The sequence below is a fragment of the Giraffa tippelskirchi genome, chromosome 2, assembly GCF_054371585.1.
Source record: "Giraffa tippelskirchi isolate mGirTip1 chromosome 2, T2T-mGirTip1v1.2.pri, whole genome shotgun sequence".
Taxonomy (NCBI): domain Eukaryota; kingdom Metazoa; phylum Chordata; class Mammalia; order Artiodactyla; family Giraffidae; genus Giraffa; species Giraffa tippelskirchi.
The window spans coordinates 216,449,899-216,464,878 of NC_137276.1; positions in this window are offsets into that span (position 1 = coordinate 216,449,899).

Below are 14,980 nucleotides of genomic sequence, written 5' to 3' on the forward strand. Positions count from 1 at the left end.
ATAAGAAAGCCTTCCTCAGTTATCAGTGCAAAGAAATAGAGAGAAAACAATAGAATGGGAAAGACCAGAGATGTCTTCAAGAAAATTAGAGATACCAAGGGAACATTTCATGCAAAGATGGACTCAATAAAGGACAAAAATGGTATAAACCTAACAGAAGCAGAAGATATTATTAAGAAGAGGTGGCAAGAATACACAGAAGAACTATACAAAAAAGATCTACACAACATAGATAATCATGATGGTGTGATCACTCACCTAGAGCCAGACATCCTGGAATGTGAAGTCAAGGGTGCCTTAGGAAGCATAACTACAAACAAAGCTAGTGGAGGTGACAGAATTCCAGTTGAGTTATTTCAAATCCTAAAAGATGATACTGTGAAACTGCTGCACTCAATATGTCAGCAAATTTGGAAAACTCAGTAGTGGCTACAGGACTGGAAAAGTCAGTTTTCATTCCGATTCCAAATAAGGCAATGCCAAAGGATGCTCAAACTACTACACAATTGCACTCAACTCACACACTAGTGAAGTAATGCTCAAAATTCTCCAAGCCAGGCTTCAACAGTACATGAACTGTGAACTTCCAGATGTTCAAGTTGTATTTAGAAAAGCCAGAAGAACCAGAGATCAAATTGCCAACATCCATTGGATCATCAAAAAAAGCAAGATAGTTCCAGGGAAACATCTACTTCTGCTTCATTGACTATGCGAAAGCCTCTGACTGTGTGGATCACAACAAACTGTGGAAAACTTTTCAAGAGATGGGAATACCAGACCCCCTGACCAACCTCCTGAGAAATCTGTATGCAAGTCAAGAAGCAACAGTTAGAACTGGACATGGAACAACAGACTGGTTCCAAATCAGGAAAGGAATATGTCAAGGCTGTATATTCTCACCCTGCTTATTTAACTTATATGCAGAGAACATCATGAGAAATGTTGGACTGGATGAAACATAAGCTGGAATCAAGATTGTGGGAAAAATATTAATAACCTCAGATATGCAGATGACTCCTCCCTTATGGCAGAAAGAGAAGGACTAAAGAGCCTCTTGATGAAAGTGAAACAGGAAAGTGAAAAAGTTGGCTTAGAATTTAACATTCGGAAAACTAATATCATGGCATCTGGTCCCATCACTTCATGACAAATAGATTGGGAAACAGTGGAAACAGTGACAGACTTAATTTTCTTGGGATCCAAAATCACTGTGGACAGTGACTGCAGCCATGAAATTAAAAGACCGTTGCTTCTTGGAAGAAAAGTTATGACCAACCTGGACAGCATATTAAGAAACAGAGACATTACTTTGACTGCAAAGGTCCGTCTAGTCAAGGCTATCGGTTTTCCAGTAGTCTTGTATGGATGTGAGATTTAGACTATAAAGAAAGGTTAGCGCCAAAGAATTGATGCTTTTTTGAACTGTGGTGTTGGAGAGGACTCTGAGAGTCACTTGGAATTCAAGGAGATCCAACAAGTCCATCCTAATGGAAAAAATTCCTGAATGTTCATTGGAAGGACTGATGTTGAAGCAGAAGCTCCATTACTTTGGCCACCTGATGCGAAGAGCTGAGCCATTGGAAGAGACTCTGGTGCTGGGAAAGATTGAAGGCAGGAGGAGAAGGGGACGACAGAGTATGAGTTGGTTGGATGGCATCACCGACTCAATGGACATGAGTTTGAGTAAACTACAGGAGTTGGGGATGGACAGGGAGGCCTGGCGTGCTGCAGTCCATGGGTTCATAAAAAGTCAGACACGACTGAGCAACCGAACTGAACTGAATACAGTTAGATTCTTTATCAGAGTCTGCATTCCTTACTGGGACAATTTAAATAAATTTAATACATTAAGATTTATTCTCTGTAGTTTACATTTCTATAGTTTCAACACACACATAGTAAAATGTATCCACAACTACAGTATCATACAGACAATCTCATCATCTTACAAAATACTTTATGAGTAAGACTTGTTCAACTTCCCCTCTTCCCAAATCCCTGGGAACCACACTTTATTCAATGAGTGCAGGTTCTTGTTGCTTCACATCCATACCAACAAAGAGTATTGTAAGTTGTTTTTGTTTCTTTTTTAAAACTGTTTAAGTAGGTATATGTAGTGCCATATGAATTTAAATTTTCTTGATGACAAATGACATTGAGCATTATATTACATATGTATTTGCAGTCTATAGCATTTTGGCACAATTTTGGTAAATTTCAAAGAACAAAAATTAAAAAAAATAACAGCTAATATCATTTAGGTACAATGGCATAAATTAGCTTTGAAGCATAATAAGCAAAGGCTCTTAATCAGACATCAATTTTATTAAAAATAGAAACATGTAAATTAGTAGTTTCAATCACATGAGATAACTAAAAATAGGAGATGGTAAATTTGTCCCACTTTATTGAATCTCTACAGAGTACTTCAATGTGAGTAAATCTCACAGCCTTTGTAAGACATACTTTATAATATAGTAACTATAGTTATTTTGAAGGTCAAATGATCATTAAGTTACTTTCCTAAGAGATGTCATGTACTGCTACGATAAAGGACTACTTCAGTTGGAACATAGCCTTTGTCTGGCTACTGATCTGTTTTTAACAAGAACTATTAAAAACTACTTGGCCTATATTAAGTTAAATACATATTTATAGAAGGCCAACAGCAAGGAGAAAGAGATTAAATAAAAGTCAAACTTCCATATAACATTTGAAAAAAGATCTCTTTATGGATTTAAGTTGTTCATTCATTCATATTTTACTTAGCAAAAATATTTTAAGTGTCTATTTGAATTTAGACACATTTAGAATTCTTTTTTAATGACTAGGTTATCCAGTTCAGATATTATTGTATTTTTATTTCTTAAAAAAAATAGTGTCATTCAATTCATTATATAGTTAAATATGTGCATTTAACAATAGATTACACAATATACTGTGTATCTAGTCCTTTTCTCCTGGAGGAGGACATGCAGCCCACTCCAGTATTCTTGCCTGGATAACCCCCATGGACAGAGAAGCCTGGCAGGCCACAGTCCATAGGTTCACAAAAGAGTCGGATATTTGGCATGCACACAGGCAGTCCTGGTCTAGGTCCTAGAAATTGACAGTAAAGAGGACAAACCCCCCACTCTTGGAAGTTTACATTTTAGAGGAAGAATAAGGACATAAATATGATTAATACATAAAATATGTATTATGCTACATGGTAATATATGTTAGAGTGTGGAGTTTGTATGAAAGATTTTTGTCCTGTTAATATTTATATTTAACATGGTGTCATGGGAAGTGTTAATCCAAAAGTTAAATTTTCAGTAAAGACCTAAAGGTAATGAGAGTGCTATCCTTGTAAATATTTAGAGGAAGAGGAAGTGCAAATGTCCTGAAGCAGCAGTGTTTCTGAGGCCAGTGTAACTGATGTAGTCCTTCATGAGAGGAGATCACTGCTGCTAAGTCACTTCAGTCCTGTCCGACTCTGTGCGACCCCATAGACGGCAGCCCACCAGGCTCCCCCATCCCGGGGATTCTCCAGGCAAGAACACTGGAGTGGGTTGCCATTTCCTTCCCTAATGCATGAAAGGGAAAAGCGAAAGGGAAGTCGCTCAGTCGTGTCCGACTCCTAGCGACCCCATGGACTGCAACCTACCAGGCTCCTCTGTCCATGGGATTCTCCAAGCTAGACAATGTCAAAAGGATAAGAGCCCCACTATTTCCAAAGTGAGAAAGAAGACATTAGACATTTTAGTAGATACCTGTTGTGCTCAGATATATGTCTATACAATAATCATGCAGAGTACTTTCCTGAGAACAGGCTGAAGGATACAGAAGAAGACTATGAGAGATCAGATTATACATTACTATACTAATAAGGAAAAATTGAAATGGCCCACAATTGTGGGGTGGGGCTAAGAAGAAGCACCCAAATATTAGATATCTTCTAACATTTTGGCCTCTTTACTGACAATTTCCAGTACCTAACCATCAATTTGATAGAATTTTCAAACAGATCAATCTAAGAGAGAGATTTAATAAAATCACCAAGGATTTTAACCTGAGTAATTAAAAGAATATATATGCCTTCAATGGAGACAAGAAAAATTGAAGAAGAAGGTGTGGGAAAGAATACCTTTGACCACATTATTGAATTTAAGATGCCTATGTGTTACACTATTGGAGATGTTAAATCAGACATACATATTATACATACTTGCAGTTCAGGGAAATTGGGCTTGAAATATGATTTTGGAATAGTCCATATATTTTAAAATTAAATAATTGTATAAATATATAAAACAATAGATATAAAATAGTGTCTCAGCTCTGGAGAGACTGAGAGCTTATTTCAATGCCAGGAATCTTATCTTTCATCCCATAATGTATAGGCATTTAGACTTTCGTGGTATTTTTTTAATAGATCCTATATGTTTCTCTCATTACTACACATTTAATGCTTTGGTGATAGATGTTTTCTGGGCCAAAGTTACTAGTGAATGATAGATTCATATGTGAAAAATCCACTCCAGAACCAGTGGAGTAGCTCATTCGTGTCTGAGTCTTTGCGACCATGTGGACTGTAGCCTACCAGGCTCCTCCATTCATGGAATTTTCTAGGCAAGAATACTGGAGTGGGTTGCCGTTTCCTTCTCCAGGAGATCTTCCCAACCCAGGGATTGAATCCAGGTCTCCCGCATTACAGGCAGACACTTTACCATCTAAGCCACCAGGGAAGACAGGAGTGCTACCGATTTGTCTTTGTTTCTTCCCTTTGTATTACTGCAAGCAGTTTTAGCAATTATACTTCACTGATTTGAGAGAGTCAATTCCTAGGTAGGTTGATAAGAAGTCCAGGGTACCTGAGGAGGAGAAAGAGGTCTGGGATTCTTAAGGAGGAGCTAAGGGTCTGGAATTCTCAAGGAGAAGGAAAGGACACACATTTTTTTTTTTTCTATATTCCTTAGTAAGGATTATATAACAACAATGTATCCTGCTTGAGAACAGTTTCTCTTTCTTGAAAATCTTCTCTGACTAACCCTGTTATCTTAAAATGTATATTATGGCAGTGGGTCTGGTAAGATTTTTACAACCTTGAGACATTCTTTTGATTTATTTTAATAACTAATTTTAAAAAGTATATAACTCCCTTGCTTAGACTAGCAACGAGGACACTCCTCCCTCTTCTGATATCTATGTCCCTTCTGATGTCTATGTCTTTCTCTGTCCCTTTTCATACTTTAATAAAACTCTGCTACACAAAAGCTCTTGAGTGATCAAGCCTGGTCCCTGGTACCAAAACTAAATCTTCTTCTTTGGAGATCGCAAATCTGACATCATTCACTGTAAGCTATCAGAGTCTAAGCCACAATTATATCTAGATTTTAATTAACCAACTGAAGTTAACTTTATCCATACCAATAATTATAACATTGTGTACATTTTCAAGCAAAATTGCAATCTTTGGGGTATAAAGCTGATGAAAGGAACACTTAATGCAGGCATTAAAACAGGAAAGAAAGAAGATAATAGTGGCTATGGAATAAGAAAGCAACAAGAGCAACACAAATGTCCCCTTTTAAAAACTGTGGATACTCCATCTGTGATCTGTAGCTGCCAAAGAATATATGATAATTTTATGTAAATGTAACACTACATACATTTAGCCTGTAGCTGTCATATGTTCTTTGGTTCCCAGAAGGGCAGGCATCCAAATATGGAAAATTAGGACCATGATGAGAATATGGTAAGTGTAGAATTTTTACAGTTCCTTGACCTTCTTAAAGTTGATTGTTTTCACAATTCTTAAAATAATTTAAAGTCACTTTAATAATTATATAGTGGCAGATAGGATGAGTTGTCTAATTTCCTGTCTATAGACAACAGACTTTTTTTTTTTTCCTATCTAATGAGGACTTGTTAACAATGTGGATATATAGAAGATAAACTTGATGAAAGTACAATATGGTGATCCTACTTAATATTCCATAAGTTCTGAAGCTGGAATGAAAAATGTCCACAACCACTGGATATCAGGGATTTGGTGGAATTGAGAAAATAACTTCCTCTCTTCTACCCATGCTTCAACCTTCTTTATGGAAAATAATAATCATAATCATAATCATAATAAGGTGTGGATGGAGTGCTCTAGGGGCTTCCCTAATGGTTTACTGATAAAGAACCTGCCCGTCAATGCAGGAGACACAGGAGACACAAGTTCAATCCGTGGAAGATCCCCTGGAGGAGGGCATGGCAACCCCCTCCAGTATTCTTGCCAGGAAAATCCCATGGACAGAGGAGCCTGGTGGGCTATGGTTCATGTGGTCACAAAGAGTCGGACATGATTGAACATGAATGTAGCATTTCCAAACGTTGTGGCTTCCCTGGTGGCTCAGACTGTAAAAAATCTGTTTGCTATGCACAAGATCTGGGTTCAGGCCCTGGGTCGGGAAGATCCCCTGGGGAAGAGCATGGCAAACTACTCCAGTACTCTCACCTGGAAAATCCCATGGGCAGAGGAGCCTAGACGGATACAGTCCATAGGGCCACAAAGAGTTGGACACAACTGAATTGACTTAGCACAAAGGGTGCTATGATTCATAAAATATCCTTGACTTGAAGATTAAGAACATATGATTTCTTGTGACCAATGTGGAGTAACAGAAACCAGATTTATTTATCCACTTGAATAATAAATAGGACAAAACATATAAGTAAGTAGCTCTTATGTCCTTGGTTATTAGGCAACAAAGAACACTGAACCATGAGAGAAAGGAAACAGACAAAATATGCCTAATGATTGTCCAATTGTATTGCCTAGAGAAAGTTTATAGGCCAAGGTACAGAAAGGTGGAACCCAGGATGTCTCTGGAAGTCTACCAGAGGTGAGAAGACTGAGGTGAGAGACCAAGGAAGCCAATACAGTGAGCATTTACAAGGAAAAGTACAGGAAGAAAGAAAGCTGCAAAGAAAGAAAAGTCCAGATTTCTCTATTAAAAGCACCACCCAGAGTACTCAGTTGAGTATAAATCAACACATGTATGTGAGGAAATTCCCTAAATTGAGGAAAGAACCACCTGAAAAGATTAGAAGGAACAAAGTCTGAGATTTAAAGAACAAAAATAAGCTTTCTCCCAACAGCCAGAGAAATTCTCCCTGGTGTTTTGCATTTGAGAATTTCTATCTCTTAATGACAAGTTAACTGAGCACAATATACATGGATCTCCCTTCAGTTTAGGCTCTATTTCACTCTCTTTTGTCATGTAATACAGCTGTGAAACATTAGGGAAAAAAAAAAAGCCATCCTTTATTCTGTGAAAAATAGGCATTTCTACATGATATATTATAACTCTACTTATGATTTACTTTCTATAACTTCCCCAGGATATATATTTAATTTGAAAGTTCTAATTCAGTTTTACATGCTATGTGCTAAATTCTTGATTTGAATTTCATTTTAGATGACTTCCTTCTATTATATAAAAATCATTGTATTTTCTATGTCATTTATTATACTGAAGACTGTTGGTCTCTCTTCCATAGCACTTTCACTTGTCTGATTTCCTAGTCTTTTTCTAGTTTTTCTTCCATATTAACTGTATTAATATGCATATCCCCCTCCATGCCTTTGATTAGATTTTTGCAATGAATTCTGCATTTTTTGTGGTTTCTGTTTGGACTGAAATCTCTATTTTCATCTCATCAGATCTTTGGGTTAGTATGCATGTTAGCATGCACTTCTAATTTTATTATAAGAGGCACCTCAGGGAACTTTTCTGTCACTTGACCCTTCAAAATGTATTCTTAGTCCTTCTTTTGCAAATTAATATATTTTTTCTTTTATAGTAAGTGTCTATAGTTGCCATATTATTTATTTCCAGACTATTTACATTTAATCCAGAAATTTTAAAAGACTATGCCTAGATATAATATTTACTCTAACATTGATGCACTAACATTTCCAATGTATAACTATTTTACTTACCTACATTCAGAAGTATACATTTTGAGAAATAGTGTTGCTTTTGATTTTTTCTGTTTCTTAAGAGTGGGAATGAGACTGGGAAGAATTCATTGGGAAGTACCTCTAAATGTTACTTATAAATAGGGCTCTATTTTCTCTTTTTAAAAATCTTATTAAAGCACCTATAACAGTGATCAATGGGAAAATCTATCTTATTGCTTTGACTTTCCACTTGCATTCACAACTCAACATAGTGCTCTGTAAGATAAAGGAATCACTTTATACCATCACAAGTTCTAAAAGTCTTTCTGCATTTGTTGACATTTGGTATAGTCTTATTTATATAACAAAAGAAGTCTCAACACTTAAACTTATAAATAAATACATATTACCTCTAATATTTAGAAATATGGATAAGGATGAAATATTTGAAACCAAATAATATAGTACATATTGGAAACTCTTGACTCAAGAAAAATCTTAGTAAAAGCAAGCAACTACATACAGTGGCTTGAACATGGAGATGTAAAGGAATGAATGGTATATTTTTCATTACAAGAAACCAATGAAGTATAATTAAGCACTTATTTAGACCTGAGTGTCAATGCATTTGTATCTTCCCTTTGAGTTTTAATAGGGAGCTGATGCTGTGGACCATATGTACATATTTGTAAATAGCAAACATTAACTTGCTTTGCAGAAACTACTACCATAATGTTAAGTATAATTTTTATTAGTCCAGGCTCATTATCTTAACAATTTCTCAGAGAATAATATTCTCCATGAGATGATAAGAGCCTACATCCTATTAATATCAAAACCTTAAAGATTTAACATATTAACTGAGCAATACTGCTGCAGATATTTTTGTTGATCTTTCCTATTGACAATCATAGCCTCAGAAATTTGATATATAATGGAACAGTGTCAAGAGCTTAGCAAAACTACTCCATGGTATTGCTGCCTTGGCAACAATTTTATTTAACCAGTTGGGCTGCAAGAACCTTAAACTGACATTAACAAACTTGTGTTAATGCATGCATGAAAACACAAGCAGAAAATAATAGCCTGCAGAATAACAAACAAATGTAAGTTCTTGATATGACTTTCCCAACACCCCTTATAATCAACAGTCTCTTCACCCTCCCAGTGCCTTCCCTCTCTCATCCCCATGCTCTCCTTAGGTAAGATCCTTAGGGGACCTGCTGAAACCCCATTATTTTGGTTTGAATTGACAATAAGGCCTTCCATTCAAGAATCCCAATCAAAGCATGTGTCCCAGGTCCTGCTCTTTTCTCTGTGGGTCTTTTACCTGGACCTTCCCATATGGTCCCTCAAGATATGGTGGGTACTTCCTCTAGAATCTGTGACTGATAGACTTCTCTATTTCAAATTTACTTCTGGCCTGATGATGAAAAATGACTCACCATCCTGTACCTTATGCTCCACTTAACAAGTGTTAATTTGACAGATTCATAGCAAACATAGAGTAGTCAAATAAATTATAGTTTTATGTTCTAAATTTAATAATAAATTTAGTTTGTGAGAAATATGAACATATATATTTCTGGTTATGAACATAAACTGTCAAAATGTATATATATAAATATATATATGTATATACAGCTAAAGGGCAGTGTCCCTTCTTTTTGAAGCTATCTTTAATCTGTCTGAGATTAGCATTCATTTAAAAAGCATTCATAAAGATTAACACACACATATAATGCATGGAAAACACTGTATGTTAGAAAACTGAAATAAAACATCAGTTCAGTTTAGTTTAGTCGCTCAGTCGTGTCTGACTCTTTGCGACCCCATGAATCGCAGCATGCCAGGCCTCCCTGTCCATCACCAACTCCCAGAGTTTACCCAGACCCATGTCCATCGAGTCGGTGATGCCATCCACCCATCTCATCCTCTGTCGTCCCCTTCTCCTCCTGCCCCCAATCCTTCCCAGCATTAGGGTCTTTTCCAATGAGTCAACTCTTCTCATGAGGTGGCCAAAGTATTGGAGTTTCAGCTTCAACATCAGTCCTTCCAATGAACACCCAGGACTGATCTCCTTTAGGATGGACTGGTTGGATCTCCTTGCAGTCCAAGGGAATAAAACATCAGTATTTACTAATTTGTATCAAATTTCCATTTATGAAGAATTGAAGATAATAAAATAAAGTAAAACAAAATAAATGTGGAGTGTAAGTAGCTATATTAGTAAGAGAGAAAATATAATGTCTGAGAGGAAGAATAATACACAATTGTAAATGTCTTAGTGAAGATGGCAATACTTGGATTGAACACACACACACACAAAAATAGGAATAGGATGTGGTTAAATATGAAAGTAGTGGAAAAAAAAAAAGTGTCTCCTGGTATTTGGGAACTGATCTGACCATAGCTCCTAGACCTTGGTGTTGTTAGAAGGTCCTTGGCACCCATGGATAGCCTTTAGGGTTCTCTTGTTGAGTGTGGACAATTTCACAAAAACTGTCAACTAATTCACAGTGTGCAACATTAATGAAATGAGACCAAAGTTAAAACCTCAGATAAAAACAAAGTCACTGTTCAAATGCCTGAAGATATCAAACACTCGCCTCTCCTTAAACTCTCCCCCTCTTCTTGATAGCATACACACAGAGCAAATCCTGCTTTAGGAACCATTCCCAAAATCACCTCACACAAGCCCAAATTCTATAAGCATTTCAAACAACGTATCTGTTACATTTCTCATTATCCTCTGTGGTGCATGTTCTTTCTTGCAGTGAACTGCTATACCCAACTTTGAATATAGGTATTGTTCCAGTGTTTTTATGTCCAGAAGACATTGAGGGCACCTGGGAAATATTACTGAAGCTTTTAGGATGCTTTTGATTTAACAATGAGCATGGTATCACAGGGGCTTCCCTGGTGGCTCAGATGGTAAACAATCTGCCTGCCAGTGCAGGATACACAGGTTTGATCCCTGGGAAGGGAAGATCCCCTGGAGAAGGGCATGGCAACTCACTCCAGTATTCTTGCCTAAAGAAACCCATGGACAGAAGAACCAGGCAGGCTACAGTCCATCGGGTTGCAAAGAGTTGGACATGACAAGTGATTTAACACACACATACGCATATGGTATCACTAACTGCATCACTATGGATTCTAAAACCAAAGGATGAAACAGTTAAGGATTAGAAAAAGTTAATGAAAGGATCATTCACTTCTGGATGATAAGAGTAGAGAAAACCAGATAGGGAATTGCAAGGCGCCCTGGAATAGTAACATCAGAAAGCATTTATCACCTCGAGACTTGAAAGGGCAGAGGAAGCTATTTCTGGTCCCTAGTGCCAAGGATATAGGAACTGCCTATCTGAAGCTGTAGCCTTCAGTAGAGAAACTTAGTCATTGCTAAATAATTCTTAGGTGACAAAGGAGAAGGGTAAAAATATCCCTAACTCTCTTCTCTTATACACTGTAATCACTGTCAGTACTTTTCATTGACCAGACCCTGGAGAAGACAAAGCTAAGAAATTATTGGCAATTCTGTATGTAAATCATTAATTAACAGGGGTACATGAAAGTTTGGATGAGATAGAGATTGTAGATATTAGACCTAGAGGATAAACAGAGAATACCCAGCAATCTAATATAAGAGGCTTAAACAAAATATGTTGATCTTTTCACCTATGTATAACTTTTCACCTATGTATAACTCTATTCATTGGCGGACCAATTTTCCTGAGTTTGTGACCAGTTCAATCACATAAGGCACAAAACTGAGAAGGGGACAGATTTGGTTGAATGCTATGATGTCACCATCTTACAGTTCTTAATAGTATTTATTTTTTTCTTTAGAAAGTTTTGCTTTAAAGGTGAAGCTCTATGGAACATGAATCATGCAACTGACTGGTGAAACCACACAAAATATGTCTGTCTGTCACTCTGCCACTGCATTCTTTGTCACCTGTTCCCACAAGACATTTGTGATGTACCACAAAGTATGGAATTCCAGTGCATCCACAATATGTGAGAGCAGGTAAGACAAGGGAAACCTAAAGTATGTTAGACTACAATTAAGTGTACAATTAAAGTATGTTATGTCTACAATTAAGTAAGGGCATTAATAGTCCAAAGAGGCTATACTTTCTATCCAGGCAAGAACTTGCTTCAAACGCAAAAAGAAAGCAATGATATTCTAAGCAAGATATATGCCTAAGGAAACCTATCATATCTTTTCTCACTCATGTCACTTTTATGATTAGCCAATTATATACAATGAAACCCGAAAAGTCAAAGCTATGTTTTTTTCCAGTAGTCATATACAGATGTGAACATTGAAGCATAAAGTAGGCTGGGTGCTGAAGAATTGATGCTTTTTTGTATTGTGGTGGGGGAGAAGACTTTTGAGAGTCCCTTGAACTGTGAGGAGATAAACCAGTCAATCCCATAGGAAATAAACTCTGAATATTCACTGGAAGAACTGATGCTGAAGCTGAAGCTCCAATACTTTGGCCACCTGATGGGAAAAACCAAGTCATTGGAAAAGACTCTTATACTTGGAAGGATTGAAGGAAAGAGGAGAAGGGGGCAACAGAGGATGAGATAGTTCAATGGCATCATCGACAAAATGAACATGAGTTTGAGAAAACTTTGGGAGATAGTAAAGGACAGTGAAGCCTGGCATGCTGTAGTCCATGCGGTCAGAAAGAATCAGACACGACTAAGCGACTAAACAACAACAACATACAATGAAAATGGTAACATAGAAGGAAAGGGAAAGACAAGATGAACCATAGTTCTTTTCTTTCAGTTCTCTTCTATTTATTAGTAAGATGAAGGGAGAGGGTATTGGTAGAGTGCACACATATCAAGAAGTGAAGTCCAAATTACTGAGTTAGTTTTATGCAATGTTTTCATTTAAATGGTAAGAACAGAATAACAATGCATGTACAAGTTATGGGACATGAATTATGTCATTTTAGTGAATGCAAATGCTAAATGCTCTTATATTTGCAATTAAAACTGAAATTGTATAAAGAATAAATTGGATATGTCATGCTAAAAATTTTAAGGTTTTTCTTTATGTTAAGTTACAAGTAGAAAACCTCAAGACAATAATAGAGAGAGACTAGGGGGAAAGAGAAAACTTTGTATTTTATTACTTTTAACAACACCTTTTTGCTATTCTATGAAGAAGGTAGTCTCAATTTTTTATTTTTTTAAATTATTCAATTATTCAGTTGCTCAGTCACATCCGACTCTTTACACCACAATGGACTGCAGCATGCCAGGCTTCCCTGTCCTCCACCATCTCCTGAAGCTTGCTCAAATTCATATCCATTGAATTAGTGATGCCATGCAACCATCTCATCCCCTGTTGTCCCCTTCTCCTGCCTGCGATCTTTCCCAGCATCAGGGTCTATTCCAATGAGTCAATTCTTTGCATAAGGTGGCCAAATTGTTGGAGCTTCAGCTTCAGCATCAGTACTTCCAATGAATATCTAGGACTGATTGTCTTTAGGATTGACTGGTTTGATCTCCTTGCAGTCCAAGGGACTCTCAAAAGTCATCTCCAACACCACAGTTCAAAAATATCAATTCTTTGGCACTCAGTGTTCTTTATGGTCCAACTCTCACATCCATACATGACTACTGAAAAAATCATAGCTTTGACTATATGGACCTTTGTTAGGAAAGTAACGTCTCTGCTTTTTAATATGCTGCTCGGTTGGTCATAGCTTTTCTTCCAAGGAGCAAGCATCTTAATTTCACAGCTGCCATCACCATCTGCAGTGATTTTGGAGCCCAAGAAAATAGTCTGTCACTGTTTGCATTGTTTCCTCATCTATTTGCAATGAAGCAATGGAACCGGATGCACTAGTCTTAAAAATTTTGCAGTCACATCTTACAGCAGCTGCAAAAATGTATAGTATCTCTATCAGCTTTCTAGTGAAACACGTGCCTTCCTCTCCCCTCATGTTTGAAACATGATCATAGAAGCCCCACGACTGTTTTCATTCAGAATTAACAAAACACAGGAAGAGAAAACCACTTTCTTCACACATAATTTTCTCTTCTATCAAGAGGAAAACTCTGTTTCAGAATTCTTGCAGTCATCCACCCCTTGCTTGCAGAAGGTGATTCATGTTCTAGTGAAAAGGAAGACAATAGTTTGAGGGCCTGACACTGTTAATTTCTATGGAGTGAGACACCGAGAGCCATAAAAAACCAAGGACAAATTATTTTGAGAAACTAGCAACAGCGTGTGCCACACTATGAATACCTATTAACTTACACACTAAAATAGCAACTTGGCTGGTGATGTTAGCAATTTCTTTCAGTTGACTTTTCTTTTTTGCCAATTGATAAGCACTATCTCTAGATTTATTTATATATTTAAAATCACTGTTAAATGGCTTCCATCCACAGTAAATAAATTAGAACTTTATCATTTTTATAAATGCATACAAGGCATAAAAAACATAACTTCTGAAAGTGCAAACTTTTATAGGCACATTTTTCAGTCTTTAATACTTTCTAAATATTTTAATGTATTCAGTATCTGACTTTAGGGCTTCCCAGGTGGCTTAGTGGTAAAGAATTTGCCTGTCATTGCAGGAGACACAGAAGACACAGATTTGGTCCCTGGGCAGGAAGATCCCCTGGAGAAGGAAATGGCAACCCACTCCAGTATTTTTGCATGTAGAATCCCATGGACAGAGGAGCCTGGCAGACTACAGTCTATAGGGTTGCAAAGAATCAGACAAGACTGAGCAACTGAGTACATACAGCACAACTGACTTTCTAAAAATGCCTCTTTTTTTTTGGTTCACAATATCTCATACCAATGAACAAAAGGAAACGAGATCATCAATTTCCTAACACATTTGTCAAATTAAATATATAATGTTTTACTCTAACTTGCAAAATAATAGAGGGCATTGTTGATGTGTGTATTATACATTATGAGACAAAGTGCTTGATAATTTCATTACTTCACATTTGATATAATGGTCACATACTGCCATCTCCTGTTTACTAAAT